We start from the raw sequence: 19,124 nt of genomic DNA, 5'->3' as shown, positions 1-19,124 counted from the left end.
AAAACCAAAAAAAAAAAAAAAATAGCAATATAAACGTCACCTAGAAGCAGAAGAAAAATCTCAAAAGTGTTTCAGGGCTGCCTCTGGGAAGCAGAGTTGAACGTGAGATGGAATGAGACAAGAGACAGATGTTTTCTTTATTTATATTATTATTATTATTATTACTACTACTACTACTACTAGAGAGGACTGAACCCAGAAATACTCTACCTCTCAGTTATATCCCAAACCCTTTTTATTCTATTTTGAGACACGGTCTTGCTAAGTTGCTCAAGCTAGCCTTGAACATGAGACCCTCCTGCCTGAGCCTTCTAAGGATCACAGTCATGTGCCACCATGCCCAGTCTGAGACTGATTTCAACATAAGCATTTCAGCATTCTTTGATTTTTAAATTACTTATATGTACTGCTTTGATAAAAGTTAACATTATTTTTAAGTGAAATGCTTAGTATCAAAATAAAATTCTAGGGCTGGGGTTGTGGCTCAGAGGTACAGTGCTCACCTACCATGCCTGAGGCACTAGGTTGGATCCTCAGCACCAAATAAAAATAAAATAAATATATTGTGTCCACCTATAACTAAAAAATAAATATCTTTTTAAAAATAGGTAGCACTGGTCATGTGACCCACACCTCACTCTGTGACCCCAGTGACTCAGAAGTCTGAGGTAGGAGAATAGCAAATTCAATGTCAGTCTGAACCATTTAAGGATACTTTGTCTCAATAAAAAAAAAGGGCTAGGGATGTAGCTCAGCTGTTGAGTGCCCCTGGGTTCAATCCCGCCCACAAAAGGTAGTATCTTTTTATCATCCCTCAGAAGAAACCTCCTTTACCAGCTCATTTACCCATTTATCTATTCACCCTTAAAGAAAAAAAAACTACTCAGTTCTCAAGGGCAGGATAGAGATGGTGAACTAGACAGACAGGTCTCTGCCCTCACAGAGATAGAGAAGACAAAGAGTAAACTAGTCAGGCAATGACCATCTGTGATAAGAGCAGTAAAGATGACAGGATAGTGACTGAGGTCAAGAGGACATACTTCAGATAGGGAAGGCTTCTTCCAGGAAATAAATGCTTGTTCTCAATCCTACAGGAAAACTCTCATGTAGAGGGGCATTAGGGATTGAACTAAGGGGCATTCTACCACAGAGCTACACCCCTGGCTATTTTTTTTTTTAATTTTTAAATATTATTTTAGTTGTCAATGGATCTTGTGTTTTTTTTTTTTGTATTTATTTATATGTGATGCTGAGACTCGAACCCAGTGCCCTATACATGCTAGGCAGCACTCTACTACTGAGCTACAACCCCAGCCCCACCCCCTGGTCATTTTTATTCTTTATTTTGAAACAAGGTTTCACTAAATTGCCCAGGTGGGCCTCAAACTGTGATCCCCCTGCCTCAGCCTGCCAAGTTGCTGGGATTACAGGCATGTGTCACCACATCTAGTGAAAACACACATATTTCTGTTAAATCTCAGCTTGGAGTTTCCAGGGCCAAAACAATAGTATAAATTCAAACTTTGAATTGAGAGACCTCTACTCTTAGGCTTTTTCCCCGCTGTACTAGGAATCAAAAACAATGGCACTCTGCCACATCCCTGGCTCTTTTTACTTTTTATTTTGAGACAAGTTCTCCCTAAATTGCTGAGGTTAGCTTCAAATTTGCAATCTTCCTGCCTCAGCTTCCCCAGCTGCTGGGATTCCAGGAATATACCAACCTGCCCAGCTTTTTTTAGGACATTTCCAAATACTCATCAAGACTAAGGCCTTATCTCCTGCCCAGAGTGGCTGCTTGCTTGCTTGCTTGCTTTCTTCCTTCCTTCCTTTCTCCACTCCCTTCTTTCTTTCTTTCTACTGTGGATTAAACCAGGGTCTCCTGCATGCTAGATAAGCACTGAGCTATTCCCCAGCCCTTAGAGTAACTATTAAACTAAAAATCCTTGGTGATGGACATAGATAAGTGCCACACAGGCACCCTGACCCCTACCATTACAGGCTGGCTTCTACTCCTGTTTTTGGTGAGTTCATGGTTTTTTTTGTTTTGTTTTGTGAGTACCAGGAATTGAATCCTGAGGCACTTAACCACTGAGCCACATTTTTTTTTTTCTTTTGAGACAGGGTCTCACTAAATTGTTTAGGGCCTAGCTAAATTGCCAAGGCTGGCTCTGAATTTGTGATCCTCCTTCCTCAGACTCCAAAGCCACTAACAGGTGTGAACTACCATGCCCAGCTCATGTTTGTTTTTGATTCTGAAGACTTCATTTTTTTCCAGCATTTCTAGATGTTTTGTTATCAGAGGGTTTTCAGGGTATCTACCTAGTCCACATAGAGGGGAAACAGAAGTCAAGAAAAGAAAAGTAAAGGGATTTGAGAAAACTCTAGAGGTAGATCCAACAGGACTTGCTGAAGATTTGAATGGAAGCAGAAGTCATGAGAGAAGAGAATGAATTAAGAATGACCCTAGATTTGGGGTTTGTATAATGGGGTAGACAATGAACTACCCTTTACTTGGATGGAGAAATTAGATGAGAACATCTAAGAACAAGCTTGTGGACAGAAAGTTAAAGAGCCATATTCTGGACAATGCTGAGAGCCATAGCCAAGTAGGAATGACATGGCATTTTTAATTGAAAGGTGACCCTGCTCAGGGATTAGGGTGGCTCCAGGTTTAGGGTGGATCCTGCTGGATTAGGGTGGCTCCAGGTTTAGGGTGGATCCTGCTGGATTAGGGTGGCTCCAGGTTTAGTGTAGATCCTGCTGGATTAGGGTGGTTCCGGGTTTAGGGTGGATCCTGCTGGGAATAGGGCGGATCCTGCTGCCTCAGGTGCTCCTTGAGTTCCCGGGGAGTTCGCTCCGGGTTCTGAGAGAATTGGTACGCAGAGCCCGGTGAAGGGAGTGTATTTTCTCAGAACGTGCGTGTAGAGCCGGTGAGGTTCGGGAATAAAGAGTTGCTGTTTGAATCTACAAGGCGGTGTGGTGGCTCGGTTATTTTGTGCCCAGCCAGACTGCGGCAGGACAAGATAAACAGAAGGCAACTACAAGGTACTCAAGGGGAAAAGTCCAGTAAGCAGTGGGATGCAGGAGCTGGGAGCCCAGAGATGCCCAGGCATCTGGTGGTCATCAGGGTGGTTAAAGCTTTATCAGAGTAAAGGCCAAAGTCATGGGTAAAATCACCTTGAGAGAGAATATAGGGAAACAGAAGGAAAGAGACCCAGAGAGAAAGAGGCCTGAGATACTTCAATATTTTGAGATCAGGGAAAGATGACCAGTAAAGGAAACTGGAAAGGAGCAGTAAGACTGAAGAAAAACCAGGGGAATGGGCTGTCACAGAAGCCAAGAGAAGACAGCTTTGAGAAAAAAGAAGCATTCGATTGTGTCCATTATCATTGGAAAGATGAGCAAAATGGCAACAAAATAATGTCTGTTCACTTTATAAAACGGGGATCACAGGGGACACTCCAGGCCACCAGCCCACCCTTCCTTCAACTAGGCTCGCTTTCTGAACTCCAAGACAAATCCATCAGGAAGCACCTCAAGCCACTCTGCTCTTCCAGCAATGACTGCCTTAAAGGCTTCCAGGACTCCTTGGAAGATCATCTTCTCACTTCTGTTCTTTAATCTGAGCCCCCCAAAAACAGTGACTAAAAAGGACCTGAGAAGAACAACCCTAGAAATGGTGATTCTCCTTCCTCAAAAGATCATTTCTCAACTATTCCAACGTTCAGATCTTAAGGAGGAATTCACACTTCATCCAGGGTATTATCTAAGTCTGTATGCCTGACTGTGGCTCTGTGGCCTGCCTTATTAAACACAAGAGAGAACCAGGAAAATGAAAATGAAAATAAACAAACACACAAGAGAATTTAAAGGCTAAATTTTTTTTTTGAAATTTTTATGGAATACTGGACACAGTGAGGGGTATGCAAGCATTTCCTTTCCTTTACAGGTGTGCACATCATACCTGGCTAAAGAAAAAACTCAAAAATTTAAAAAAAAAAATTTAAACTATGTATGCTTAGTACAGCAGCGCACTCCTAAAATTCCAGCAACTTGGAAGGCTGAGGCAGGAGGATCACAAGTTCAAAGCCAGCCTCAGCAACTGAGGGAGGCACTAAACAACTTAACAAGACCATGTCTCAAAATACAACAAAAAAGGCAGGGGATGTGACTGAGTGGTTAAACACCCCTGGGTTCAATCCCAGGTACCAAATAAAATAAAATTTTTAAAAACTGGGCAAAAGCTGGGTATGGTGGTATTAATCCCAGCTATTTGGGAGGCTGAAAAGTTTTGGGGCCAGCCTGGGCAACTTAGGGGAACCCTGTCTCTAAACAGAATTTTAGGGACTGAAGTTGTAGTTCAGTGGTAGAGCACTTGCCTAGCACATGTGAGGCACTGGGTTCTATCCTCAGCATCACATTAAAATAAATAAATAAGATGAAGGTATATGTCCATCTACAACTAAAAAAAATATTTTTAAAAAAATATAATTTTATTTTTTAAAAATATTTGTTTGTTTTCTTTAGTTGTAGATGAACATAATACCTTTACTTTATTTATTTATTTTCATGTGGTGCTGACGATCAAACCCAGTGCCTCACACACAGTAGGCAAGCACTCTACCGCTGAGCCATAACCCCAGCCCTAAAAAATACAATTTTAAGAGCTGGGAATATAGTTCAATATAGAGTGCCCCTGGATTCAATTACCAGTACAGTAAAATAAAAAGGAAAAACTGGGCAAAATATCTGAACAGCCGAGCGCCACGGTGGTGCATGCCTGTAATCCCAGCAGCGGAGGCTGAGGCAGGAGAATTGCAAGTTCAAGCCAGCCTCAGCAAAAAAAAACGAGGCACTAAGCAATTCAGTGAGACCCTGTCTCTAAATAAAATACAAAATAGGGCTGGGGATGTAGCTTAGTGGTCGAGCGCCCCTGTGTTTAATCCCCAATACAGGGGAAAAAAAAAAAAAAAAGATCTGAACAGACACCTCACCAAAGAGAATATATAGGGGCTGGGGTTGTAGCTCAGTGATAGAGCACTTGCCTAGCATGGCTGAGGCCCTGTGTTCGATTCTCAGCACTACATATAAATAAATAAAATAAAGGTCCATTGACAACTAATATATATATATATACATAATTTTTTTAAAAATTCTTTTAGAGAGAGAATACACAGATGACACAGAATGAAAAGATGCTCAACATCAAATGCCACTGGAAATTGCATATTAAAACAATACGGAGATGCTACTATACATCTATTAAAACAGCTAAAATCCAAAACATTAATGATGTTAAATGCTGGTGAGGATATGGAGTAACAGGAATTCTCATTCATTGCAATTTGGAATACAAAATGGTATAGTCACTTTGGAACATGAGTTGACAATTTCTTATAAAACCAAACATACTTTTACCATATGATCCAGCAATTGTGCTCCTTTGGTATTTACCTGGAGGAGTTGAAAATTTATGCGTATATATTATGCACGAATGTTTACAGCAATGAAAAGAGATGAGCTAAGCCACAAAAAGACATGGAGCACATGTGTGAGACTCTTGATTCAATCCCCAGTACTAAGAACTTTTTGTTTTATTTTATTTATTTATTTTTGTGGTACTGAGGACTGAACCCAGGGCCTTGTACATGTGAGGCAAGCACTCTACCAACTGAGCTATATTCCCAATCCACTAAGAATATTTTTTAAAAATGAAATTATAATTCAACAATGTTAAGTGAGGATTGGTTATAACTTAGAAAAATGCACACTTTGAAAAAAGAATGAATAAATTAAACATTATTCCAGTTTCTGAGATCTAAATTCTAAAAGTCACACCTATACAGAACTAACCTGAAGTGCCAATTCACATTGGATGGCCAATTAGTCAGAGGACACCTTGAGGGGACCAAGATAATGCAACAATCCCTATCAATAAGTATCATTCCCATTTTACAGATAAGGTCAGAAAGGTTAAGTGACATATACAGATAATGGTTAACTCAAGCCAGAACAACTTGAGCCTTCAAACTCCAGGGCTAGTCTAATTATCTGTTTTTAAGTCTTATCTCTGCTGTAAGATCTCTGACAAGTAAATTTCTTTTTTAAAATTTGTTACACAATTATAAGAAAATGAGAACTTTACTCATGTTGTATGTAACAAATTAAAGTTAACTTTATTAGACATGTCTGAAATAAATCAACACTTCTTATAAAATTTATAAGACAATGCCTCACTCCCCAGGTACTTGAGATCGAAAACCAGGGACACTCTCCCACTAAGCTACATCCCCAGTCTCTTTTTATTTATTTATTTATTTACTTATTTATTTATTTTAATTTTTATTTTTTAGACATGGTCTCACTAAATTACCTAGGCTGGCCTCAAACTTGTAATCTTCCTACCTCAGCCTCCCCAGTTGCTATGATTATAGGCATGCACCAGGAAGAGGGAAACTGAGGCAGGCTAAGGCAAATTGGAGGACAACCTTAGCAACTCAGCAGACCCTGAGCCACTTGGCTAGACGCTATCTCAAAATTTAAAAATTATCTGGGTGTAGTGGTGCACGCCTGTAATCCCAGCAGCTCTGGAGGCTGAGGCAGGGGGATCGTGAGCTCAAAGCCAGCCTCAGCAAAAAAGCAAGTCACTAAGCAACTAAGTGAGACCCTGTCTCTAAATAAAATACAAAATAGGGCTGGGGATGTGGCTCAGTGGTAAAGCTCTTGCCTGGCATGTGTGAGGCCCTGGGTTCAATCCTCAGCACCACATATAAATAAATAAAATAAAAGATCCATTGACAACTAAAAAGTATTCTTAAAAAAGAATGCATAAGGGGCTGGGGATATAGCTCAGTTGGTAGAGTGCTTGCCTCGAATGCACATGGCCCTCCCTGGGTTCAATCCTCCCCAGAATCACCAAAAAAAAAGAATGCATATAGTATCCATAAATAGGTATTAGAAAATACCTCTTAGAAACTATGGTTTAACAATTAAAATTGACAAAATTTAAAAATATTTATTAATTCATTCTTTAAAAACAATAAACGTATTGCATGCTAGTTTAAATAATATTTTTTATGAAAAATAACTAAATTTTCAAAACCTTAGTAAAAAAAAGTAGTATTATTGAAAATTATGGGTATCTAATACCTGGCTTAATAGAAAACAGCTGGATTCTCATAACTGCTTGCATTCAGTCTGTGGCAATATGTTGTCTTGGCTGAAGTACTTGAGAAAAATTTTTATTTCATACAGATACACTATTTGGAACATGGAGGAATTTCTGTCTTTTCAGATCATTCTGAATATTCTTCTTTAATACTACACCAAGAATGAATGATTGATAGTTCCTTAAAGTCAGTTGCAATGTGGAATCTGAGACCATGTCAATACGCTTCTCATATTCAATTACATTAAGATCCACTAGTCTACCTTGCATTTTGAACACAAGGTCTGCCATGTATGATTTTATAATATCATGCATTAGACACTTTGAAAACATTTCAGAGATACTCAGGCTTTCAAATGCTGACATTTCATTATACACCATCCCCCCAAGTCACTTTTAACACTGAAAAATGACACTCAGACTGGGTACGGTGGTGCACACCTGTAATCCTAATTACTTGGGATATTGAGGCAGGAGGATTTTCAAGGCCAGCCTGGTCAACTTAGTGAGGCCCTGTCTCAACATAAAAAATAAAAAGGATTGGGAAAGTAACAACTTAATGGTAGAATGCTTTCTCCCACCCCCTCCCCCCAGTTACCATCAATTAAAAAAAAAGTTTCAATTAGGAAAAAAAATGATTTTCATTAGTTTTGGGAAGCTGTCAAACTCACAGTAGTGAATATAAGTTTTCTCAAATTTTGATTTTTACTCTAAAACCCAATTTTTATCATTGGTAACAGATATTGGCAGTTGTTTTCCTTAAATAGACAGCTTCCTTTCTTTCATTTTTAAGAAAATATCTGCCAATATCCCAGCTGGCCTCTCAGTTATTCTTTCAAGTAAAAATAGTATTTCATGAAAAAAGCAAACTATTGAAATCACAACTCACATCAGAAGTGCTTTTCCTTGCCGGACACAGTGGTGCATGCCTGTAATCCCAGCGACTCTGGAGGCTAAGATAGTTCAAAGCAAAAAGCAAGGTGCTAAGCAACTCAGTGAGACCCTGTCTCTAAATAAAATACAATATAGGGTTGGGGATATGACTCAGTGGTTGAGTGCCCCTGAGTTCAATTCCCAGTACCACTCCCTGAAAAAAAGTGCTTTTCCTTGAGACAGCCATCATACTTCAGTATACAGCAGTGTTTTATGTTGTGCCTCCCAGTTCATTACAGAATATCAAAGACATGTCCTCAAGGGTCGACAGACCATGAATTTAATACTGCATATTGTTTCATCAAGGATATCCTTAAACAAAACCAGTATTTTTTTCCTGAGTGAATTGAATATAATGTCTACTGGTATATGTGCAAATGTCAATTAAGTTAAAAATGCAAATATCTATATTATGAAAATTGTTTTGTGTTTGGGTTTTTTTGAGGGGTTTTTTTTGGCTTTGGTTTTTTGTTTGTTTGTTTTGGGTGCTGGGTATGGAACCTTGTGCTGCTAAGCATGTGCTCTACCACTCCAGCTCCATATTGGGTACTTCTAACCCAGGGCATCTCAGCTATTTCTGCAGACACAGAAATATTTCTTTAATGAATAAACTTAATTTTTTAGAACACTTTTAGGTTCAGAGCAAAACTGAGCATAAAACAAAGAATTCCCATATAACCCCTGTCCCAGTCACACATACAGTCTCCCCAACTATGGACATTCTGTACCACAATGGTACTAGAAACAGGAATCTTAGCTGGCTCTAGAAACCTAAGAATCTCCAATATAGTAATTAGGATGCTAAAGCTTCCACAGGTTTCTATTCTCTTACAGTGTACGCCTATACAGAACCTGGCCTGATACATGAATTCACATTGTATATTTCACTCTAATGGAAATAGACAATAACACACAGAACCAAGAATAGGTATTGATATTGGCTCTAGAACACTTCAATTATCCCACCTGCCCATATGCATCATAAAAGAGTTACCATCCTAATTATGTTTAATTTTGATTAATGTTTCAGTAAATTTGCTTTCCCTAAATATATTGATTAAAAAAAAAAAAAAGCCCACATACAATGCAAAACTGATTTGTCAGAGAAAGTCAGTCTGAGATTAAATATTTATTGTGCCTGAACCACAAGTAGAAAAAATTTTCAAAGGCTGACTATTTTAATGCTAACTCGATGCAATATTGCACTTTGGTTTACAGGAGAGGTAATTACACAGCTAGCGTCGGGGTTTTGAGGTTTTGAGGATTACATTTGGGGCGGCAGGGATAATGAAAGAAAAGTCTAATGCTTTTAGATTCTGCCAGAAAAACAGTGCTTGTTGAATAAACAAAATTAACAGTAGAAAAGATGAGAAAGACATAAATTTTAGGAAACTTTCACCCAAGCAAGTGCTCAAGTTCAGTCTCAAATTCGCTCATACCAAGAGGTCAAGATACCACAAACTAATGCAATCAATCAACAAAACGGGAAAACAGATGTTTGACACAGGCAGGCAGGGTTTTCCTAAATTAGGCTCACCTTCGCTAATCCAAATCAGTTTTCAGAAATGGCGTCTACAAAAACTACCCAAACATCCCCCTAATAATTTACACTCCTCCTCCACAATAGGGAAGCCATTATTTACCGGAAGTTTTACTTTCTCTTTCAAACCCTGCTGGCTTCCTCCTGCCCCACATTTAGCCAAGAAGCAACTGGGTAGCCTTTTCCTTTCTGTCTTCTCCAGTCCAAAATTAGAGAATTGGGGTGAGAAAAATCTATTTTATGGAGAAGCCAAGTGGTTGTTCTTAACTGCAAGGTTGTTTTGAATACTGATTAATTTGCAAAGGAAAGTTGCAAGAACAGGAAAATAAAGCTCTACACCTCTGATTAACCACAATTACATATATACACACCCTCAAACACACTGACTCATGGAACACACATACACACACATATAAATGTGAAGGGACAGCTAATTCAGCTGAGTAGTGCACATCAAATCAGCTCCCAGATTCAAACAGATCATCCATACCACCTGGGATGCCTACTCACCCCCAAACTAAATGATATAACAGCCAGGTGCAGTGGCTCAGGCCTATAGCTCTAGCTACTTAGGGACAGGCAGGAGGATCCATTGAACCCAGAAGTTGGAAGCCAGCCTGGTTAACACAGAGAAAAACAAAAACTGTTTTTCTGTCTCAAAAACAAAACATTGGGCTGCCTAAGGATATAGCTCAGGTCTCGAAGTGCTCGCCCAGCATGTAAAAGGGCCTGAGTTCAAATCCTCATCACCACCAAAAAAACAAAAGTTGTCCCATTTTCCCAGCCTGACCCAAAATAAAGTTCTTCTGATTGACTTCTTTCTGAGAAACACTCTAATCACTCCTCTAACCTTTCAAACCTTCAATATTATCTGTACTTTTTGTGTCAAGAAAAACCCCAAGGGACTATTCCTAAGTGGTAATCAACTTTTAATGTGTTGAATATTAAATAGGATGTAATCAAAGCTTTTGGAGAATGCAAAGAGACTTATCACAAGGGCCTTTGTGTAAAACAGGAATTTACAGTTTGCCATGTCTATACCTTTTACGTGAAGGCCTCAGTCTCCTCTACCACAGTGTAAATCCCCAGTCCCTATTCATTTTGTTTTTTTCCCAGTAGCTTAGAATCTCCCAATTACTCTTTCTTTCCTTTGGGTCATTAATGACTACCATGAATCATAACTTACCCAACTCTGTAGTTAGATACTGCAGTTTTTAATAATAGCAATTATTAGGATTGAGTATTAGCTATTTCCCAGGCACTACACAAAGTACTTTATGGTATATGAATTATCTTACTTAATCCTCACAACTATTCTATCAGTGGACCTGGTATCTAGATTGTGGATACTGAAACAAACACAAAGAAGTTGAAGCACCTGGCCCAAGGTCTAAGAGGTGGTGGATCTGGGATTAAAGTCCAAGGTCTCACAGTCCACTCTTTTAACTCCTATAGTAACTGTACACCAGGAAACCCTCAAACACACTGCCCAAGTGTCTCAACACTACAACAATAGTTTACCTTTTTAGGAAAGCTCAAAATATAAGTTCCTCTGCTGATGCAATTTAAGTGGAAGGTGAGGTAAATGTTCAGTGATTAGTAAAGTTATTTATTCCTTTTTTTTTTTTTTTTTATGGTACTGGGGAATAAACTCAGAGGTACACTACCACTGAGCTACATCTCCAGACCTTTTTCTTTTTTATTTTGTGACAAGCTGCCTCAAACTTGTGATCCTTCTGCCCCAGTCTCCTGAGTTGCTGGATTACAAGTGTGGACCACTGCACCTGGCAAAAGTCACTTATTCCTACAGATGGGCTAGCAGAGGGAAAGCCAGATAATTCAAACATTATTTTCTTTTGGGAATAGATTTGCTTTCCTTATTATTCTTTTGTTAGACTCTTAAAATGAATTTGCAATAAACATGTCCAAGATAAACTGACAAATAAATAAAGCTGAAAAAAATCTGGAGAAACATACTAAACTATAGGTACAATAATAAATTTAATTTTTTATAATATCATGTATTACTTTGTAAAATGGACAAAACAACTTATTTTAATGACATTTAAGCTCTATTATTAGGAAGGGACCAGAGACGTGTAACTCTGTGGCCTCCTTTCCCCTCAGTTTAGTTCTCCTAAATTAAGAACTTCCACTTACAGCTACCTGAATACAGTATGCTGTTTTAAGCCTCTGCACACTCATGTTCTTTCAGCCTTGAATGCAACTGTTTACAACTCAACTTTGTCAGAATCTCCATTCATCCTACAAAACCCTATTCAGGTGTTCATACCTACTAAAGCCCCTCTGTAATAAAGCCTTTCTCTCAACCATTAAGAGAACTTATCTCTTTTCTTGGACATTTAATAGGAATTTAGACTTACAGAGCTCTTACCATATACTAGCATAGTGCTTAGGATTTTTATCTTTTTTTTATTGAATCTTCAATAATACCTACAAGAAAGGTACTCTTAGCATCTTCTTTTACAGATAAGAAAACTAAGGCTCAGATTCTGATTAGGAAGCAGCAGACCTAAGACCTGATCCCAGATCTATTTGATTCCAGAGCCTGAGTCTTGAACCACTACTCTGTCCTGTCCCTTGCCCTAAATCCAAACCCACAAAGCAAACACCCTGGTCTCCACAACAGTTCTAGTTCAATGAAACCAAGGATGATTTCTCATTCTCCTTGGATTCTGCCTAGCACAATAATTGGCTTTCAGTATATATGTTTGCTGATCTGAATTAATAACTGTGATAATCCTAACACAATAAATGAGAACTGGCCATATAGAAATTCATTCTTCCAAATACTGTTCATTTTAAATATTGGAAGCATTTCAAACAATGGACCACCAAATACCATCTGGCCAGCCTGACAACAGTGCACCAGAGTAAGCCAAGGTCACCAGCAACAAGTACATATGTACCATATAAATTCTTTTCACCACAGTCAACAAAGTCAGAGATAGCTCAGCTATGTTATCCTGCCATACCTTACAGAGATTATTTCAGTTGATTTTTTTCTTTTTTCTCTTTTTTTTTGGTGCTAGAGATTGAACTCAGAGCCTTGTGCATGTAAGGCAAGCACTCTACCAACTGAGCTATGTCCCCAGCCCCTCAGAGACTGTTTCAGAACACCAGAGAGTTCTTCAGGATTTGGGGATGTCCCTCAAGTACTATTTAGGTGATTTTAAAAATAAGTTACCCAAAAGTTACGGTAAAAAATAAAAATAAAAAATTAAGGAGGCTGGGGTTGTAGCTCAGTGGTACAGCAATTGCCTTGCACACATGGGGCACTGGGTTTGATCCTCAGCACCACATAAAATAATTAAGTGAAACAAAGGTATTGTGTCCATGTTCAACTAAAAACAAAAATTAAAAAGTGGATATAAAATGTGATTGGTGGAGCTCAAGGTGTGGCTCAGAGGTAGAGAATTTGTCTAGCATGTGTGAGGCCCTGAGTTAGAGTCCTGGGACAGGGAAGGTGTGGGGAGTGATAGGCAGCCAATCAAAAATCCTCAAAAAAATACTTCTGCACTTAAAACACCCTAGGCTTTTTTCACCTCTCTTTGAATGGTGGCCCCATGTGTAAGGTCAGACTCAAGTGAAAACTCCCCTAGAGCAGAGGGCATATGCAATGAATTATTGAATTACTTTGTACTAATTAGAGTACCAGGCATGTGCCTGACACAGGAGGTACTCTATAACCCTAAATTTTGGCCTCAAAATCTTTAAAACCTTCCCTCCAGAAGGACAGAGTTGCAAATCCTTGGTCTTGTATTCAAGGCCCATTTACCTTCCCAAATTCTCAAGATCTTATATCCCCATACCTTGTCACCCCTTGCTCTTCATACCCATTATTTGGGACCCAGTTCAATCTCTCCTTTGGCAAGAAAGACTACCTAGACAACTCCAAATCTTGTAACCTTTCATTACTCTTAAGACCTGTAACTTTCTAAGACAATGGAAATGTTCTAGATCTGTACTATATGTTCTTTTGTATATAATAGCTACCTGTTAGACAGCACAGGCGTAATGCCTCAATATCTCTTTGGTAACACCAACCTGCTGCATTCTATGGTTAAAACATTCATCAAATCACCCCAGTAGACTGAAAATTATGTACACAAGACACATCTTATTTTTCATAGCAACTCTCATGAAATTGACAAAAGTAAATATTTGCTTATGTACATGCCAGTTTATCAGAAAATATCAGCAAAAAGATGCTGGACTCAGGCATCTACAGTGATGTTCACCACTTCTGCCCCATCTGAATGTCATGACACACACAGACAGGAAGGAAAAAGCAACTTTCTGAAGACACAAATGACCACTGATCAAGCCACAGGTACTCTAGTTGAAATGACATTTAGGTCATAACTTCCCTTTACCTAAAACTTGCCTAAACATCTCCATTAGCAAGTAGCTAAATTCTGATGGCAAATTATGCTGACAAAAAATTTAATTTCTTCCCAAGTTAGAAGCAGAAGTTACACAGTAAAATGACCTAAGCCAGTCCTATTTGTACAACTTTTTTTCACCTTTTTATTGAGCATATATTTCCCTTGGAGTCCTTCAGCCTACTGGTGGGATCTCACTGTGCAGACACATGTAAGAAATTCATTGACACTTTTCCCAGTAGGGCCTATACTGGCTCTAAATTAAGACCCAATATTTAAGTATCGACAGTCAATAGAACACAAGATATATAGAAGGCACAAGTTTCAGCACTATGGTACTATTACCTTGGGCAAGTGTCTTGTCCCTTTGGCCTCAATTTCCTTATCTTCAAAAAGGAATTAATATTAGGTGAACTACCTACCTCACAAATCCTTTATGAGTAAGTCATAACCATGGTTATGCTTCCCAAATGAACTACATAGATAGATAGAAAGATAGATAAAAGATTCATAAATTTGCTAATGGTTCTTTGTGGAGTATATGCTAACAAATGGACTAAGATCAACACTCCAACATTTTTTTCCCCAAATTTCTTCATCCCATCCCACTATGCAAATGTCTGAGCAAAAATTCAACAAATACTTCAGTCTGGCACATATAATAAGGAAACAAACATGTTGACTCAGAGAACAAAGACATATTTAATATAAAATATAACAGAAAAGTGACTGAATCAAGTCATACCACAGTCTAACTCCGCATGTAAAACTGTGAGATTTACTGCTTTGATTTTTTTCAAACCAATGCTTCATCAGAACAGCCAGCTAAAAATTCACAACCCATACACAGAATAAATAAACCATTTAGATATTTAAAAAACAGCAGGTACACACTATCTACATGTTTAACAAGAAAAAAAAAAAAAAGACTGTATTCCAACTACTTGGGAGGGTGAGGCAAAAAGATCCCAAGTTCAGGGACAGCCTGGGCAACTTAGCAAAACCATGTCTCAAAATAAAATAAATGGATGGGGATGTAGCCCAGTGGTAGAGTGCTTGCCTAACATGTGAAGGCCAGGGTTCAATCCCAATACCATTAAAAATAAAGTTAAATTTTTAAAAAAGTTAAAAAAAAAAAAAAAGACTAACCACTGGTTTCGCCAACACCACACACTTAATATTACAGAGTGATATGTACTAAATGTGAAAAAAGCAACTTGGGTGAGAGTTTGAATTTTGCTAATTTAAGTGCAACCACACCCCTCAACAGGTAAAGTTGGCACACTGGGCTTGGCCAAGGCCAGCCTGTCTTTGTTTCCCTCTATTCTGCATTTACCCAAGATCTTGGCTCTGAGACAGAAAACTCCCACTCTTGATTGGTTCGTTCTGTCCCATGCAATTAAGCAACACCACAATCCAGTAAACGCAATGGCTCAATTATTTATCTTCTAGTCGAGTTTACCTGGTGTTTATAAAAGAACAATGTCAAGGAGGAAAGAGGTTTATTGCTCTCTAGAGCAGACCTGACCGGGGATTTGTCTTTTTTTATTTTATTTTTACAAGGTGGGGAGATGCATGGCTTAACCTAGAAAAAGATGGGGATGGGGAAGAATTTATAGAGTACAAGTCTTTCAGTTTCCCTACAAGAAACTTGATTCTTATTCAATAATCCTACCCCAAACCAGCCAGCCCGTAAGGCTATAGGGGTACACCTATTCCCACCTCCAGAGGGGCACAGCTGGCTTCCGAAAGAGCAGGAGCAGGGCAAGGCGGAGGAAGCGCTGAGCCGGCGAGGCAGGGAAGAGGCTCTTTCCAACACGCGCCCCCCCACACACACACACCACCAGTGATCTCGGCCGGCGTGACAGTCGCTCCCGTGCCCCGAACGTCCCCAAAGCCCCAGGGAGCAGGAAGTCGGGGGGCTGTCGCTCTCTCCATCCACCCCAACACTAGTATGCCCTCGCTCCATGATTCTGCCCCCTCGAGTTCATTCCCAGTCTTCCTCCGCTTATCCCCTTTCCCCCAAGACCGAAACTTCCTTCCAGTGCCCCCTTCTCTTCCGAGACCGCTCCTGTCATCCCAGGGAGTTGTCCCTTCAGGGCGACCCTCCGTGTCTTCTCATATCCCGCCAGCTCCACTGAAGCGTTCATTCGCAACTACCGCCCAAAACACTCCCGAAGGCTCGCAGCCCCTGCGGCGCCCCCCACGGTCCCCTGGCCGGCCGGCCGTCGGGGGACGCGGCCCCACCCTTCGCCCGCTTCACCTGTTTCTCCAGCTGTGAGGCCCGACAGGCCGGGGCTGAGCTTGCGTCGGGTGCGGGTGGCCGGGCTCCCTCGGGCCGCCGGGCCTCTCCTAGGCGACGCAGAGGGGCAAAGCCGAGCTGGGGTGCTCGTCAAGGATCCGGTAGGAGCTCCTTCCCTCCGCTGCGACGTGGGAACCCCCAAGCTCCCCCTCCCCGTCTACACCGCCGCAGCTCCGGAAACCGCTGAATTACAGACTCTCCAGCCAATCCCCACCCAGCCCCTGCCTAGCCAAGACACGCCTCATGCATAATTCATGAGACGGCCAGCTTGCTCGGCCACCCAGAGGCCCCAGAGCATGGCTGTACATCCGAAACCCCACCCACAAACCAATAAAAAGAGCCTCTAAGAGAAAGGGCGGAGTCAAAAGAAGACTGGGTACGCCCCTGTGTTGGCTGTTCCAAGGGCTTAGTGCTCCTCCCTCCGTAATAACCAGGGAAGAACCCAAGCCCTGGGCACCGAATCACGGGGGGAGGGTGGGGAAATGACCGGAATGTCCTGCTGAAAACTCAGCTGAGTTCCTGGCAGTGCGTGACGTCAAGACACTTTAAATGCCCTGATACGGCTCCCTGCTGCCCGCTTTCCCTTTTCCCGGCCCTTGGCACCACGTGGGGAGAGGTTAAGAGCTTCTTACCACGTGGGAATCAGCCAGTTCAGACTCCCAGTTAGCACCGGATCCTCCGGGGGCCCAACTCCTGAACTAGGTGTCTGAGGACAACAAAAAGAACATGGGCGACTCCTGCCTGCTTTGAACTTTGGTTTCTGCGTGAGTCGGGCACACACACCCGGAAATATGACGCCAAAATAGAGTAATTACTAGATTGCGTGGGGAGAAGATAGTGGATATAACCCCGTCCTCGGTTCCATAGCTTCAAGTATCAAATGTCAACAGCTAAGTTATTAGCTGGTACACAGAAATGCAGATAGTATATATATGAGGACTGACATGTATAAACAGTATTTGACATGTTTAGGCCTCTGAGTTACTGAAATTCTTTTTCTTTTCCACCGCGCCTACTTGATGTGCAAGTTTTACTGAATTGAAGCCAGTAGCTCATAGGAAATGTAGACATTTTGCTTACACAATAGGGAATGAACTTTGCATAACGGAATGATTTTTGTGTGCTGATACTATCATAGTTTTTAAAAACACCAGTTGTAATTGTGTTTGTTATATTCGTCTAACAGACATAAAGATAAAAATCTAGCTGACTGAGATGGCTATAATTCCAGCACCTAGGGAGTGAGGCAGGAAAATCCTAAATTCAAGGCCAGCCTCAGCAACTTAGTGAGGCCCTGTCTCAAAATTAAAAATGAGAGGTTGAGAATATACCTCAGTTGGTGCACTGCTTGCCTAGCATGCACAAGGCCCTGGGTTCAATCCCCAGCACTACCAAAAAAAGAGAGAGAGAGAGAGAAGGGCTGGGGAGTTGGGGATGCACCTTGGTGGTAGGACACCTCTGGATAGAATCTCCAGTACCAAAATAAAATTTAAAAAATAAAAAAAATTAAATCTAAAAAGGGTTCATTATCTTACTATAGCAATTTTTTTCAACAAAACTAATACATGTTCACGGTTTAAAAAAAAAAAAAGTTCGAATAGGTTGAAAATGTTAAATGAAGTCTTCCCCTCCTTTCTCCATCAGTCCTTCTCCCTAAAGATAGCTGTTCTTATTAATTTCTGGTGAGAAAATCAATGATTCTTAACCTTTGATGGGTCACAGACCCTTCTGAGAATCTAATGGAGACTGTGAATTCTAGCCTCAGAAATGTACAGCACAAACTGATCACGGTGATGCACTTCTGTAATCCCTAGCTACTTGGAAAGAATAGGCAGGAAGATGCAAATTACAGTCCATCCTGGTCAATTTAATGAGACCCTGGCTCAAAAATAAAATGAGCCCAGAGTGGTAGCACACACCTGTAATCCCAGAAGGCTGAGGCTGGACAATCACAAGTTTGAGGCCAGCTTCAGCAATTTAGGGAGGCCCTGTCTCAAAATTAAAAATAAAAAGGGCTGGGGACTTAGCTCAGTGGTAAAGTGCCCCTGAGTTCAATCCCCAAAACAAAAAATAAAATATGGGGGCTGGGGATGTGGCTCAAGCGGTAACGCGCTGCCTGGCATGTGCCGGGCGCTAGGTTTGATCCTCAGCACCACATAAAATAAAGATGTTGTGTCCACTGAAAACTGAAAAATAAATACTAAAAAAAAAAAAAATTCTCTCCCCCCCTCCCCCCCTCTGTCTCTCCCTCTAAAAAAAATAAATAAATAAAAAATAAAAATAAAATATGCATGCTTGTAATCCCAGCAGCTTGGGAGGCTGAGACAGGAGGATCACAAGATCAAAACCAGCCTCAGCAATTTAGCAGGACTAAGAAACTTAGCAAGACACTATCTCAAAATAAAAAGAAAAAGGCTGGGGACGTGGCTCAGTGGTTGAGCACCCCTAAATTCAATCCCCAGGGCAAAAAAAAAAGGAGAAGACAGGAGATGTGGCTCAGTGCTTTATCAGCATGTGTGAGGGGACCTAGGTTCAATCCTGAGTAGGGTGGAAAGAAAAGAAAGAAATATACAGCAGATCTTTTACTTACAGATCCACATGACTCTCTAGATACCCAAAACCTATCTGAATCTGGAAGATTCCCACTTCTTGTACCAGCTCATATCCATTTGTATTTGTGTGTATATGTGTAGCTTGTGAATCAAGCCCAGGTCTTCACAGATGCTAAGCATGTGCTTTGCCACTGAGCTACATTCCCAGCCACCATCTCAGATC

The 19,124-nt window shown here is 40.5% G+C and overlaps 1 protein-coding gene across 5 annotated transcripts in view; it reads right to left on the bottom strand.

Annotated features, from left to right (window-relative positions):
- The window catches only part of Stat3 (signal transducer and activator of transcription 3), a 64,540-nt gene extending 47,942 nt beyond the window's left edge, over positions 1 to 16,598 (bottom strand). For 4 of the 5 annotated variants that reach the window (XM_015495683.2, XM_015495682.2, XM_015495685.2 and 1 more), the window contains exon 1: positions 16,311 to 16,541. The gene's annotated coding sequence lies outside the window, so the exon portion shown is untranslated. Of the gene's footprint in view, positions 1 to 16,310 lie in introns of all 5 variants that reach the window. The other variant, XM_015495681.2, reaches the window with a different exon arrangement.
- Positions 16,599 to 19,124: the final 2,526 nt, after the last annotated feature.

This window comes from Marmota marmota, unplaced genomic scaffold (genome assembly GCF_001458135.2).
Source record: "Marmota marmota marmota unplaced genomic scaffold, marMar, whole genome shotgun sequence".
Classification (NCBI taxonomy): domain Eukaryota; kingdom Metazoa; phylum Chordata; class Mammalia; order Rodentia; family Sciuridae; genus Marmota; species Marmota marmota.
This window is presented reverse-complemented; position numbering and strand designations above follow the sequence as displayed.